General features: G+C 44.5%; 1 protein-coding gene across 2 annotated transcripts in view; it reads left to right on the top strand.

The window, feature by feature from the left end:
* The window catches only part of LOC140208517 (NACHT, LRR and PYD domains-containing protein 3-like), a 467,255-nt gene extending 455,013 nt beyond the window's left edge, over positions 1-12,242 (top strand). Inside the window, exon 10 of one of the 2 annotated variants that reach the window (XR_011888807.1) lies at positions 10,790-12,242. The gene's annotated coding sequence lies outside the window, so the exon portion shown is untranslated. Of the gene's footprint in view, positions 1-6,976; positions 7,686-10,789 lie in introns of those variants that run through there. The other variant, XR_011888809.1, reaches the window with a different exon arrangement.
* The last annotated feature ends 1,782 nt before the right edge of the window (positions 12,243-14,024 follow it).

Here is a 14,024-nt window from a genome sequence, read left to right as displayed (position 1 = left end):
GTCTCTGCGTCTCTCATTACAAATATGTCCAGCATCATTTTCTATTAGTCCTCTATCTACCCTCAATTCTCTTTTCCTCATTATATAGTTAAAATGGTTATAGTATCATCTTTTGATATTAGTCGCCAGCTTCCTTTCGTAATTCACCTTTTCTTTCCTAATGACCTTCTTAGTTTCCCTCTGCAAGTTTTTAAAAGCTTCCCAATCATCTATTTTCCACTAGATTTGGCGTCCTTGTATGCCCTCTCTTTTGTTTTTGTTTTATCTCTGAATTCACTTGTCAGCAACGGTAGTGTCCTTCTTCCATTCGAAGTTGACTTCTTGTTTCGAATATATCTGACTTGCACTTCCCTCATTTTTTTCGCAGAAACTCCAGGCATTGCTGCTGTGCTGTCCTTCCTGTTAGTGTCCCTTTCTGGTCAACCTCCGCCAGTTCCCCTCCCATGCCATTGAAATTTCCTTTATTCCACTGAAATACCGACACATTGACATTTACTTTCTGCTTCTCAAATTTCAAACTGAACTCGATCATATTGTGACCACTGTTCCTTTATGGTTCCTTAACCTTCAGCTCTTTTATCACCTCCTGATCATTGCACGACACCCAATCCAGAACTGCCGACCCCGTATTGGGTTCAACAACAAGCTGTTCTAAAAATCCATCTCTTAGACATTCTTTAATTTCTCTCTCCTGAGATCCAGAAATGGCCTGGTTTTCCCAATCCACTTTCATGTTAAAATCCCCAACGATTATCATGATATTGCCCTCTTGACACGTCTGTTCTATCTCCTGCTGTAATTTGTAATCCACATCCGGGCTGCTGTTTGGAGGATGTATGGAACTGCAATTCGGGTTCCTTTAGCGTTGCCATTTCTTAACTCAACCCATAGAGATTCTAAACCTTCTGCTCCTGTGTCATCCCTTTCTATACACAGAGCCACACCACCCATTCTGCCTACTGACCTATCTTTCCGATACACCGTATATCCTTGGACTTTCATCTCCCAATGGCAGGCATCCTTTAGCCAAGTTTCAGAGGTGGCCACAACGACGTACTTGACAATCTGCAGTTGAATTTAAGTATCGTCCGTTTTATTTCTTATGCTGAGTGTATTCAACTGCAACACTTTCAGTCCAGTATTTGTTGCTTTCTGTTTCAACTGCACCACGCCTCCATTGCCCTGTAACTCATCCCACTGGCTGTGATTATGTCTCATCTGCTGTCTTTCCTCTCTATCATTTCCGTTGCACGCTATCTGTGATTTATTTCTGTTTTCTCCTTCCTAAGGCCGATCACTCCGGTTCCCATCCACCAGCCAAATTAGTTCCAACGCAGCTATATTAAATGTGCCGGCTGGGGTGTTGAACCCCTTTGCGTTCAGCTGTAATTTTTCCTTTTCGTACAGGTTGTACCTCCCGCAGAAGATGGCCCGGTGTTCCAGGAACCCGAAGCCCTGCTCCCTACATCAGTCTCAGCTACTCGTTAATATGCCTGATCTGCTATTCTTGCGCTCGTTAGCACCAGTCACAGGCAGCAATCTCGAGTTTACTAACGTGCAGCTCCTGCTTTTCAGCTTCCTAACCAACTTCTGAATTCCCTCTTCAGGACCTCCTCCCTTTTTCTCCCTCTGTCATTGGTATCAACGTGTACCAAGACTTCTGGCAGTTTACCCCCTCCCTTCAGAATACTCTGCTGCACGCGATCCGAGACATCCCGTACCCTGGCACCTGGGAGTCAACACACCATGCGGGTGTCTCTATCAGGCTGACAGAAACTCCTGTCTGTTCCCCTCACTATGACTACCGCATTCCTCATCTTCCTCTTTCCCTTCTGCACCACGGAACCGCGCTCAGTAACACAGACCCGATCGCTGTGATCGTGCTCCGTCAGTCATTCCCCGGAACCGCATCCAAAAACGAGATAATGATTACTGAGGAGAATGGCCACAGGGGTTCTCTCGACTATCTGAGCTCTTTCCCTCGCTCCCCTAACCGTTACCCACTTATCTAACTCCCGCAGCTTCGGGCTGACTAATTCCCTGTTGCTCCTCTCTATCTCCTGGTCACTCTGTCTAATAAGCTGTAGGTCATCATACCTAACATTGCCTCTCAGGAGCTGCATGTCGGTGCACCTGGCGCAGAAGTGGCCTTCTGGGGGACCGGAAGATTCCCAGGATTCCTGCATCCGACATCCAGAGCAAAATACTAACCCTACCGACATGCTCTCCATTGCTCAAAATAAAAAACACATGTCTGGGTAATACGTAGCCGCTGCACGCTCCGCCCCTGACTCTCCTTCTGTGACGTCAGTCCCACACTCCTCCCGCGGTGCTCCACCCTAGGCATTCCCAGAATCCTTTGCTCCCGCCCGTTTCAATGGGTCACTATTGCGGACACGTCTCCCCCTCTGCCGTCCGATTCCTCAATGGACATTAACCCCATGAAACTGCCTCACTTCTTAAATATCTGTTTTTGTACTTTATTAATCTATTCAATGCCCATATACTGTAATTGATTTACTTATTTATTGATTTTTATTTTACTTTTTCCTCTGTATTATTGAACTGCTGTATATATTTTTTTTCCTTCTCTATTATTGAACTGCTGCTGCTAAGTTAACAAATTTCAGGGCACATGCCAGTGCTAATTAACCGGATTCTGATTCTGCCATTTAATGGAATTTAAGTTTTGCGGTGTTATTTGCTGCCCCACCGACCACTTTTCCCTCACCACTTACGAAATTGCCTGATCATCAGTGATTATTATCTGAGTTATTCACTGCTAACTGGTTCGCAGATGAAAACCGGAAAAAAGCTCTTCTCCCGGTTATCGCTGACTATTAAGAATTCCAGAAGCACCTTGCAATCTCAGTATAAAGGGAAAGTTGCAGATTCGGTATTCGTGTTGTGGAGATTAGAATGCCAATCCGGAATATAGGGTGCAGTTGCTCTAGGAGTTTTCGCCTCAATCATTGGCCGATCCAGTTCTACTGGTCGTCCCGACTCCCCTGTCTTCTCCCCATACCCCATAATGCACTGGCTAAGCAAGAAAATATCTATCTCTGCCTTAAGTACACGAAATGACTTGGCCTCCACAACCGCTCGTGTCAACAAATTCCACAGATATACCATCCTCTGACTATAGTAATTTCTCCGCATCTCTGTTCTAAATGGACGTCCTTCAATCCTGAAGTCTTGCGCACTTGTCCGAGACCCCCCAACCATGGGAAGTAACTTTGCCATATCTAATCTGTTCAGGCCTTTCAGCATTCGGAATGTTTCTATGAGATCTCCCTCATTCTCCTGAACTCCAGGGAATACAGCCCAAGAGCTGCCGGACGTTCCTCCTACAGTAACCCTTTCATTCTCGTGAATATTCTCTGAACCCTCTCGAATATCAGAAGATCCTTTCTAAAATAAGGAGCCCAAAACTGCACACAATATTCCGTGTGGTTTCACGAGACCCTTATAGACCCCCGACGTCGCATCCCTGCTCGTATATTCTATACCTCTAGAAATGAATGCCAACGTTCCATTCGCCTTCTTCACGCCTACTCAACCTTGGAGGTTGCCTTTTAGGATATCTTGCACAGGGACCTCCAAGACCCTTTGCATGTCTGCATTTTGAATTCTCTCCTGTGTTGTCACTTTCTATATCTGGTTGTCATGGAAGCGGTGGATTTGCTGTTCGCTGTCCTGGACCAGATATTGAGCAGGGTTCCGAATACTTACATCGAAATTTTCTTCTGGTCTGAGCATACTCCGGTTGTGTAAACTCCACGCTGTTCCTCTTCGTTCGGTCTAGTACACAGTACCCTTCACTTTTGATGCATTTGTTGCCAAGAATATTAAAGGAAAATATTGCACCACAAAAATAGAGCATTGATAGTTTAGTTTAGTTTAGTCATGCTTTATTGATCCCGGGGAAAATTTGTTTTCGTTACAGTTGCACCATAAATAATAAATAGTATTAGAACCATAAATAGTTAAATAGTAATATGTAAATTATGCCAGTAAATTATGAAATAAGTCCAGGACCAGCCTATCTGCTCAGGGTGTATGACCCTCCAAGGGAGGAGTTGTAAAGTTTGAGGTCCACAGGCAGGAATGACTTCCTATGACGCTCTGTGCTGTATCTCGGTGGAATGAGTCTCTGGCTGAATGTACTCTCGTGCCCACCCAATACATTATGTAGTGGATGGGAGATACTGACCAAGATGGCATGCAACTTAGACAGCATCCTCTTTTCAGACACCACCGTCAGAGCGTCCAGTTCCATCCCTACAACATTACTGGCCTTATGAAAGAGTTTGTTGATTCTGTTGGTGTCTGCTACCCTCAGCCTGCTGCCCCAGCACACAACAGCAAACATGATAGCACCGGTCACCACAGACTCGTAGAACATCCTCAGCATCGTCCGGCAAATGTTAAAGGCAGATGTTGATTCTGAGGACAGTGCCTATGATCGGCGGTTTAAGTGTCATTTACTGGTATCTTCGTTTCTCGCAGTATTATACAATGATATTTGCTCCATTTATTTGTTTGCCTTCTGTATATTATTTCTCCTTATCTTTCGCGATGCCAATGAACATTTAATTGCACCCTCACTTCTGTAAATCCCAGTCCTGTTGGTTCCCTTGACGAATGGATTAACCGCCGGGCACGTTTTAGTCATCAGCAGAGGGCGCAGGAGACTCCGGTGTGTTGACAAGCGGCAGGGTGCCAGAGGCTCGGAGATGGAGAACCGCAGGAAACCCCTCGTGCAACGAGGTGCTTAAGGACCGTAAGAAATGCAAGATAACACTTACGAAAGAAATCAGAAAGGTCAAAAGAAGGGATGGTGTTGCCTTAGCAGGCAAGGTGAAGGAGAATCCTAAGGGATGCTGCTGATCTGTTAAGAGCTAAAGGATTGCAGGAGACTGACTTGGTCCTCTGGGAGATCAGAATGGAAAACCGTTTGTTCAGCCAAAGAAATGCAATCAATGTGCATCTGTATTTACTGGGGGGACGGAGAGAGAGTGTACAGAGGTAAGGTAAAACTACATCAACATCATGGACTATACAAATTACAGAGGAGATGTTTGCTGCCTTGAGGAAAATTAAGGGGATAAATCAGGGATCGTCGTCGCTGTTTTCATCGATAACAACGATCTGAATGATTATGTGGTTAAATGCATCAGGACATTTTCGGATGACGCCAAGCTTAGAAGTGCGTTCTGCAGCAAGGAATACTACAACGGCTTGCTGTGGAATGAGGACTAGGTGGCAAAGTGACGTCACAGGTTAGTGGGGTCGTAAAGCAAGCTTCTGGCACATAGGCCAATGTACTGAGTACACGAAATAGGATGTTAAACTGAAGTTGTACAAGACACTGCTGGAGTCTAATTTGAAAGGTTCAGCGCAGCTACCCACAGGGAAAATGTAAGTAAGGTTGAAAGAGAGCAGAGGAAGTTTACAAGGATTTGGCCGGGCCTGGAAAACCTGAGTTATAAGGAAAGATTCAATGGATAAAAATTGGTTCTTCAGAATATAGCAGATTTAGAGGAGATTTCATAGTGGTATACAACGTTATGAGGGGTATAGATAGGGTAAATGTAGGCAGGCTTTTCCAATAATGTCGGTAGGAACACAACCGGAGGTGATGGGTGAAGGGTGAAAGCTGAAGAAATAGAGAGGGACATGAGGTGAAACTTCTTCACTCGGTGGGTCGTGAGAACGTGGAACGAGCTACCAGCACCAGTGGCGCATGCGAACTGGATTTCAACGTTTAGGAGATAGTTTAGAAGGTAGAGGTGTGGTAGATACCGCCCCGGTTCAGGTCGATGGGAGCAGGCAGTGTAAATGGCTCGGCCGAAGGGCCTGTTTCTGTGCTATACTTTTCCCTGACACTTTAACTCTGTGACTCTGTGACTCCTTGGTCGCTGGTTCATAACGGTTCACCGGTTGACTACACAAAGGTCTGAAGTAAATATCAGAAGTTGTATTATTGACTCCTAATTTCACCAAGTATTTCGCGGATATTTTTGGATATGCTTTGAGGTCGTTGAAACAACCCCGCCCACTACACCAAACGCTCCCTCTCGCCAATCTGTGAACAGGCCGGATTACTGATTGATTCGGAAGATTCGGGTTGTTGTTCTGAGAGACTCGGAGCTCAGTTATGTGTGTTCGCAGCGGCCTGTTCGCCCGCATTCCTCAGAACGGGGAGCGGCCTTTCTGCTGAAATCAAATCCTATCGGTTCGACGATTCACTCTCATTCCGGTGTGAACAACATCGCTTTAATATTGTATTTAACCATTTCTGCTCCAGGGAAGAGTGACCGGATCTTTAATGTGATTCAAAGTAAACTACCTGGGGTCTCGAACACGCAACTTTACCGGTCATAGTTGCTGCCCTGTCTCCAGCGAGTTTCCAGCGTTTCATTTTTACTTCAGACTCGCGTCATCTGCAGACTTCTGCTGTTTTTAAATTTAAAAAGCAAATTTTAGAAAAAAATGATTTGTGAGGAAAGATTGAATAGGTTCGAACTTTATTCCTTTGAACGAAGAGGATGGAGAGGTAGATAAAATTATGACGGGTAGAGATGGGGTAAATACAAGCGGTCGTTTTCCACTGAACTTGTGTGGAGCTACAACCGGAGGTCATGGGTTAAGGGTTGAAGATGAAAAGTTTAAAGAAAACATGAGAGGAAACATCTTTACTCAGAGGGTCGTGAGAGTGCGGAAAGAACAGCCGGCTACACATGTAACAAGCCAGTTCGACTTCAACCATTAAGGGATAGTTTGGATGGGAGGGGTGCGCAGGGCTTTGACCCCGGTACAGCTCGAAGGGATGAGGCAGTTTAAATGGCTCAGCCGAAAGGCCCGGTTTTGTGTTGTACTTTTCTATGTCACCTTGATCTCTGATGCAGAACAGAGACAACGGGTTGATTCAACAAAGATCAGAAATAATTTTCAGAAGTTTAATTTTTCACAGCCCAAGAATATTCTAGCAAGGAGAGTATGTCCTGCAGACTTTTCAAGCGGTCCCTTCTCTCTGCCCCGCGCGTTGGTCTGTCGTAACCATGGGAACACACAAAATGCCGGAGGAATCCAGCAGGACCGATAGCGTCTATGGAACGGAGAAATACGTCGACTTTCGGGCCGAGACCCTTCAGTGGAACTGGAAAGGAAGGGTAAAGAGGGCAGATCATGGACTGATTTGGAAGATGCGGGTGGTTGTTCTGTAAAACTCGGAGCTCAGGGTCTGTGTGGAAGCATCTGCTGGACCCGCACATTCCTCGGAACAGGGAACGGCCTTTCCGTTGAAATCAAATCCGACCGGTTCGACAATTCACTGTCATTCACGTGTGAAATTATTCACTTTTATAATGTATTTAACCATTTCTGCTGCAGGGAAGACCGATAGAACCATTAATGTGTCTTTAAGAAATTTACCTGGGGTCTCGAACCCGCAACATTACCCGTTACAGTGTTGCGAATGTTTGCTGCGAGTTTCCAGCATTTTATGTTCCCCTCGGACTCGCATCAGCTGCAATTATTCTACAAGTATTTTCAGGATTCCTGCAAGTAATCAGTCCGTGACATTCCTGACTGCAACATTAACTCGGCTGTGTTCCCAGTTACCGTTGCCAGTAATTTTTAAATGTTTGCTGTAACCGTGAGGGTGAGGAGGAGGGAGAGGCTGGTGGAAAGGAGGAGAGTGGGTTTGAAGGAGTGAGCAGGCGGAGGAGGGGCAGGATGAGTGTGTGGAAGTTGCAGAGGGGGAAGATGAAGTTACGTCGGGAGCAGACGGAGTGGGAGAGAGTTAAAGAGATGGGAGACATGGAGAGGGCGAGAGAGGGGGAGACAAAGAAAGAGGGGGCAGTGAAACAGCTGGAGAGAAAGAGGAGAGAAAGGAAGGGACAGAGAGAGGGTGGAGAGAGAGGGAGAGTTTGAGAGAAAGGGTGCGAGGAATCGGGAGAGGGTGAGTGAGAGGGGTAGCGAGCGAGAGGGGAGAGATCAGAAAGAGTTGGAGAGAGGGTGAGTCACGGGTAAGGAGGGGGAATAGGATGGGAGAGGGAAAGGTGGGAACAAAAGGGGGTGAAGGGAGCGAGTGGAGGGTGAGGGTTCAGCAGAGTGGGAGAGACGATGATGGAGAGGGGTGTGAAGAGGGTTGGGTGAGAGAGAGGAAGGGGTGTGCACGAGGAGGCGAGTGGGAAGGGTGAGAGTGAAGTGCAGTGAGCAAGAACCGTGAGTGACCGGGAAGCATAGGAGAGAGGAATGAGTGAGGTGGGCGGCAAGGAGAGAGGGGTGTGTAGGGGTACTCTGTGCATCTCGTGATCACAATGGCACCAGATTCAAAGTAAATATGGAAAGGAGTATCTGCATGGGTTGAGATTAAAATTTGGAAAGGACAATTTTGATGGTATCAGAAATGACCTGGCCACTGTGGAATGGGACAGGCTGTTATCTGGCAAAGGCGTTCTAATAAGCAGGAGACCTTCAAAGGTGAAAATTTGAAAGTATAAACTTTGTATGTGCCTGTCAGTATAAAAGGCAAGGATAACTGGTTTACGAAAACTTGTTTTTTTTTTTTTGATACGTTGAGGCTGTGGTTACGAGATGAAAGGAGTTCCATAGGAGGTATAGGCAGATAGGCAATTATTGAGTATACGAAGTGCAGGGTAACACTTAGAAAGAAATCAAGTGTGCTAAATGAATGCTTTGGGTGAAGGCCAGTACTAACGGATTATGCAGATTAGAACAAAAGGATTGCAAGGGATGACATTGGTCCTCTGAAAGATCAGAACAATAAACCATACGTGGTGCCAAAGGAGATGGGGGAGATGGGGGAGATGACGAGATGGAAGAGATGGATATTCTGCATCTGAATTTACTCGGGAGATGGATACAGAGTCTCTATAAATACTGAGGTCCTGGATCCTATGCAGATTATAGAGGAGGAGGTGGATTAGAGAGGATCATCTGTTTTCAGAAAGTGTCTAAAAATGTGTGAGTATGTTACAGGCCAGTGAGTCTGATATCAGTAGAGGGAAAGATATTGGGAGCGATTCTAAGGATTAGGATATATTATTTATTTGATGGACATTGACTGATTATGGATAGTCAGCATGGTTTTGTACGTGGTTGGTCATGTCTCAGAAAGCTTATAGATATTTTGAGGGTGTTACCACGAAAGTTGATGAAGACAGGCAGTGGATATAGTTTTCATGGACTTTAGAGGGGAATTGCCAAGGTCTCGCATGGGAGTTAAGTCAAGAAGGTCCAGTCACTCGGCATTCAATAAACTGGATAAGACATTGCTTTGGTGGAAGAAACCGGAAAGCAGCAGTAGATGGTTACCTTTCTCACTGGAGGCCTGTGACAATGAAATGTTGCAGAGGTCAGTGCTGGCTAAGTTGCTGTTTGTCATGGAAAGCAGCAATCTACATGATTATGTCGTTAACTGGATCGTTAAATTTGCAGAGAATGCCAAGATTAGGGGTGTAGTGGACAGCGAGGAATGTTATCATGACTTGCACTGGGAATTGGACCAGCTGCAAAAATGAGCTAAAAAAAAAACGTCAAACATAATTTAACGCGGACAAGTGCGAGGTGTTACACTTCGGGAGGAACAGCCAGGGTCGGACTGAAACAGTGAACGGTAGGGGACTGAGGAGTGTGGAAGAACGAAGGGATCTGGGGTTACAGGTCCATCATTCATTGAAAGTTACGTGACAGATAGGGTCGTAAAGAAAGCATTTTCAAATATTCGTCTTCATAAATCTATGTATTGAGTACAGGAGATGGGACGTTATGTTGAAGTTGTATATGAATTTGGAGTACAGTGTGAAGGATTGGTCAACTACCTGCAGTAAAGATGTGAATAAGGTTGTAGGAATACTGAATTTTTTTATAAACATGTTGCCGGTTCTGGATGACCTGAGTCATAAGGACAGATTTAATAGGTTGGAAGATCAAGAGGAGATTTGATCGAGGTACACAGAATTATGAGGCGTATAGGTAGGGTAACTGCAAGCAAGTTTTTTCCACTGCAACCAGAGGACATGGGTGAAGGGTGAAAGATGAAAAGTTTATTCTATGGAATTGAATAATAAATGGGTGTTTCAGGCAGAGACACCTCATTGGAAAGGAATGAGGAAGAGGCCAGATCATTGATTTGGAAGATGCGGGTTGTTGTTCTGTTTGACTCTGAGCTCAGGGTCTACGTACAAGCAGCTGCCTGTCCGAGCATAATCCCCAGTACCGGGAGAGGTCTTTCTGCTGAAAACAAATCTAATCTGTTTGACAATTCACTCTCTTTCGGGCGTGAACACAATTACTTTAATATTGTATTTAACTATTTCAGCTGCAGAGCAGAGTGACATGATTTAAAGAAAATTGCCTGGGGTCTCGAACTAGCAACGTTACCATTTACAGTTGCTGCCCGGTTTGGTGTAAGTTACCAGCAACTTGTGTTTACCTCAGACTCGTATCGTCTGCAGTTGGGTTAAAAATAATTTTCAAAGATCCTTTAAATAAATCAGTCTATGGCATTCTCAAATGCAGCATTCCTTCATTACCGAGGGACTGGAACCTGCAGAGTTTCCAGCTACAGTTTCCACGAATCTTTTAAGTGCTATTGAGGTAATGGTGAGGGTGAGGGTGAGAGGCAGGAGCAGAGAGAGGGGTGAACGTGGTCAGATATGTTTGGAGAAAAAAAAGGGTGCAGAATTTCAGAAACAGTACACCTCTCCAACTGTTATTTATGGGGGTGGATCGATCATGCTTTGGGCTTGTGTTGCAGCCAGTGGCACGGGGAACATTTACTGGTCCAGGGAAGAATGAATTCAATTAAATACCAGCAAATTCTGGAAGCAAACATCACACCGTCTGCAGGAAAGCTGAAGAAGAAAAGAAGATGGCTTCTACAACAGGATAATGAAGCTAAACACACCTCAAAATCCACAATGGATGACCTCACGAGGTGCAGGCTGAAGGTTTTGCCATGGCCCTCACAGTCCCCTGACCTAAACATCATCGAGCATCTGTGGATAGACCTCAAAAGAGCAGTGCATGCAAGACGGCCCAAGAATCTCACAGAACTAGAAGCCTTTTGCAAGGAAGAATGGGCGAAAATCCCCCAAACAACAATTGAAAGACACTTAGCTGGCTACAAAAAAAGTGGTTACAAACTGTGATACTTGCCAAAGAGGGTGTCACTAAGTACTGCCTTGCAGGGGGCCCAAAATTTGCTTCAGGCCTTTTCATTTTTTTGTTATTTTGAAACTGTAAAAGATAGAAATTTTAAAAAAAGTTTTCTTGCTTAAAATATTAAAGAAATGTGTCATCTTTAACTTTATACCTCTTGGAAATCAGTTCATCTTTTACTCGCTTAGCTATTCACAGCAACAGAAATTTTGACCGGGGTGCCCAATCTTTTGCATGCAGAGATTGGTAGATTCTTGATTGGACGGGGCATGAAGGGGAGGACAGTGGATTTGGCGCTGACAGGAAAAATGGATCAGCCATCATGAAATGGTGGAACAGACTTGATGGGCCAAATGGCTTAATTCTGCTCCTATATCTTATGGTCTTTTCGCGTATGATAAAAGTTTTGTGCAGGGGAACTCTTTGCATCTAGTGATGACAATGCCTTTAGATTCAAAGGGAATATGGAAAAGCATAACTCTGTTTCATGGGTTGAGATTCTAAATTGGAGAAAGACCAACGTTCATGGTATCAGAAAGGATTTGACCGGTGTGGATTGGGACAGGCTGTTTTTTGGCAAAAGTGTACTTGGTAAATGGGAGACCTTCGAAGGGGAAATTATGAGAGTTCAAAACTTGTGCATGCCTCTCGGAATGAAAGGGCAGTGTACCAGTTTTTGGGAAAGTTGGTTTTCAAGAGATACTGAGGCTGTAGTAAAGAAAAACATTTAGGTGCACAACAGGTATAGATGGGTGGGAACAAAGGAGATACTTATGGAGTCGATGAAATGCAAGAGAACTCTTTAGAAAGAAACCAGGATGGTTAGAAGAAGGCATCAGGTTGCCCTTGTAGACAAGGTGATGGAGAGTCTGTGAGATAACACAGATATTTTAAGAGAATCAGAATCCGAATCACGTTTATTATCACCGACATGTGACGTGAAATTTGTTAACTTAGCAGCAGCAGTTCATGATAAAATGGCGGAGCGGACTCAATGGGCCGAATGGTCGACTTCTGTTCCTTTTCTTATGGTCTAATACAATACATAATCTATCACGGGGAAAAAAAAATTAAAAAATAATAAATAGAATAATAATCATAATAAACAAGTGTTACAATTACTATAGAATATATTGATTTTAAAACCGTGCAAAAACAGAAATACTGTAAAAAGTGAGGTAGTGTCCAAAGATTCAATGTTCATTTAGGAATCGGATGGCAGAGGGGAAGAAGCTGTTCCCGAATCGCTGAGTGTGTGCCTTCAGGCTTCTGTACTTCCTAAATGATGGTAACAGTGAGAAAAGGGCATGCATGGATGCTGGAGGTCTTTAATAATGGACGCTGCCTTTCTGAGACACCGCTCCCTGAATATTTCCTGGGTACTCTGTAGGCTAGTACCCAGGATAGAGCGAACAAAATTGACAACTTTCTGCAGCTTCTTTTGGCCCCTTCATATCAGACAGTGATGCATTCTGTCAGAATGCTCTCCACGGAACAACTATAGAAGTTTTTGAGTGTATTTGTTGACAATATACACCGAGCAAAAGGATTCCATAGGACAGAATTGACCCTCTGGATTATCAGAGTGGTAATTTATGCCTGGAGGCAAAAAAAATAATGGTAGAGATCTTAAAAGGATTTTTCTTTGCATCCGTGTTTACGGACACGGAATCTATTGAAGTGAGTCAAAGCAGAAGTAAAGTCATGGAGCCTACACAGATTACAGAGGATGAGGTGTTTGCTGATTTGAGGGAAATTAGGGTAGATAAATCTCCAGCGGTTGACAAGTCGTTCTCTCGGACCGAGAGGGAGGCCATTGCGGTAATTGCAGGGGTCGTAGCAGGTACATTTAAATAATGCTTAGCGTCAGGTCAGGTACCAGAAAATTACAGGTTAACTCGTGTTCTTCTACTATTCAAGAAAGGCTCAAAAATAAGCCAGGAAATCAGGTGTGCATGATATCAGTAGTGGTAAAGTTATTGGAAGTCCGGATTTCAAAGTATTTGACCAGACATGACTGATTAGTATTGTTCAGCATGACCGTGCGTTCTGGGCAATCTCACATCTTTTCGATGAGATTACGAGGAATGTTGATGAATGAAAGGCAGTAGATGCTGTTTACATGGAGCTCAGCAAGGCATTTGCGAAGGTCCCGTGTGCGAGGTTGATGAAAAAAATTCAATTGCTTGGCATTTAAATTGAGGTAGAAAACTGGAGTAGACATTGGGGCCGTGGGAGAAGGCAGGGCATGTAGTACATGGTGGCCTCTCTGGCTGGAGGCCTGTCACTGGTGGAGAGCCGCAGAGATCAGTGCTGGGTCCATTGTTGTTGGTCATCTGAATCAATGATCTGGGTCGTAATGTGGTTAAGTGGATTACCAAATTTGCGAATGGCACCAAGATTGGGATATAGTTGGCAGTGAGGAAAACTATCAGAACTTTCAGTGCAATTTGGACCGGCTGGGAAAATGAGCTTAAGATGGCAGATGCAATGTAATGCAGGCAGGCATGATATGTAGTTCGGTGGGACAAAACAGGGTAGATCTTACACAGTGAACAGCAGGGCACTGAGGAGTGCGGTAGAATAAAGGGTCCGAGGAATACTGGCCCATTATTTATTGAATCTATCATCACAGGTTGTTGGGGTAGTAAAGAAAGCTTTTGGCACATTGGCTTTTATAAATGACTTGCACTGATGACAGGAGATGGGATGTAACTCTGAAATTGTATAAGACATTGGATTGGCCCAGTTTGCTGGATTTTGTGTATTCCACACAAGGATTTAAACGGGGCAGAGTTTGTTACGTGTGCCAAAGACGGATTCCTGTCACA

Source organism: Mobula birostris, chromosome 13, assembly GCF_030028105.1.
Source record: "Mobula birostris isolate sMobBir1 chromosome 13, sMobBir1.hap1, whole genome shotgun sequence".
Taxonomy (NCBI): Eukaryota; Metazoa; Chordata; class Chondrichthyes; order Myliobatiformes; family Myliobatidae; genus Mobula; species Mobula birostris.
This window is presented reverse-complemented; position numbering and strand designations above follow the sequence as displayed.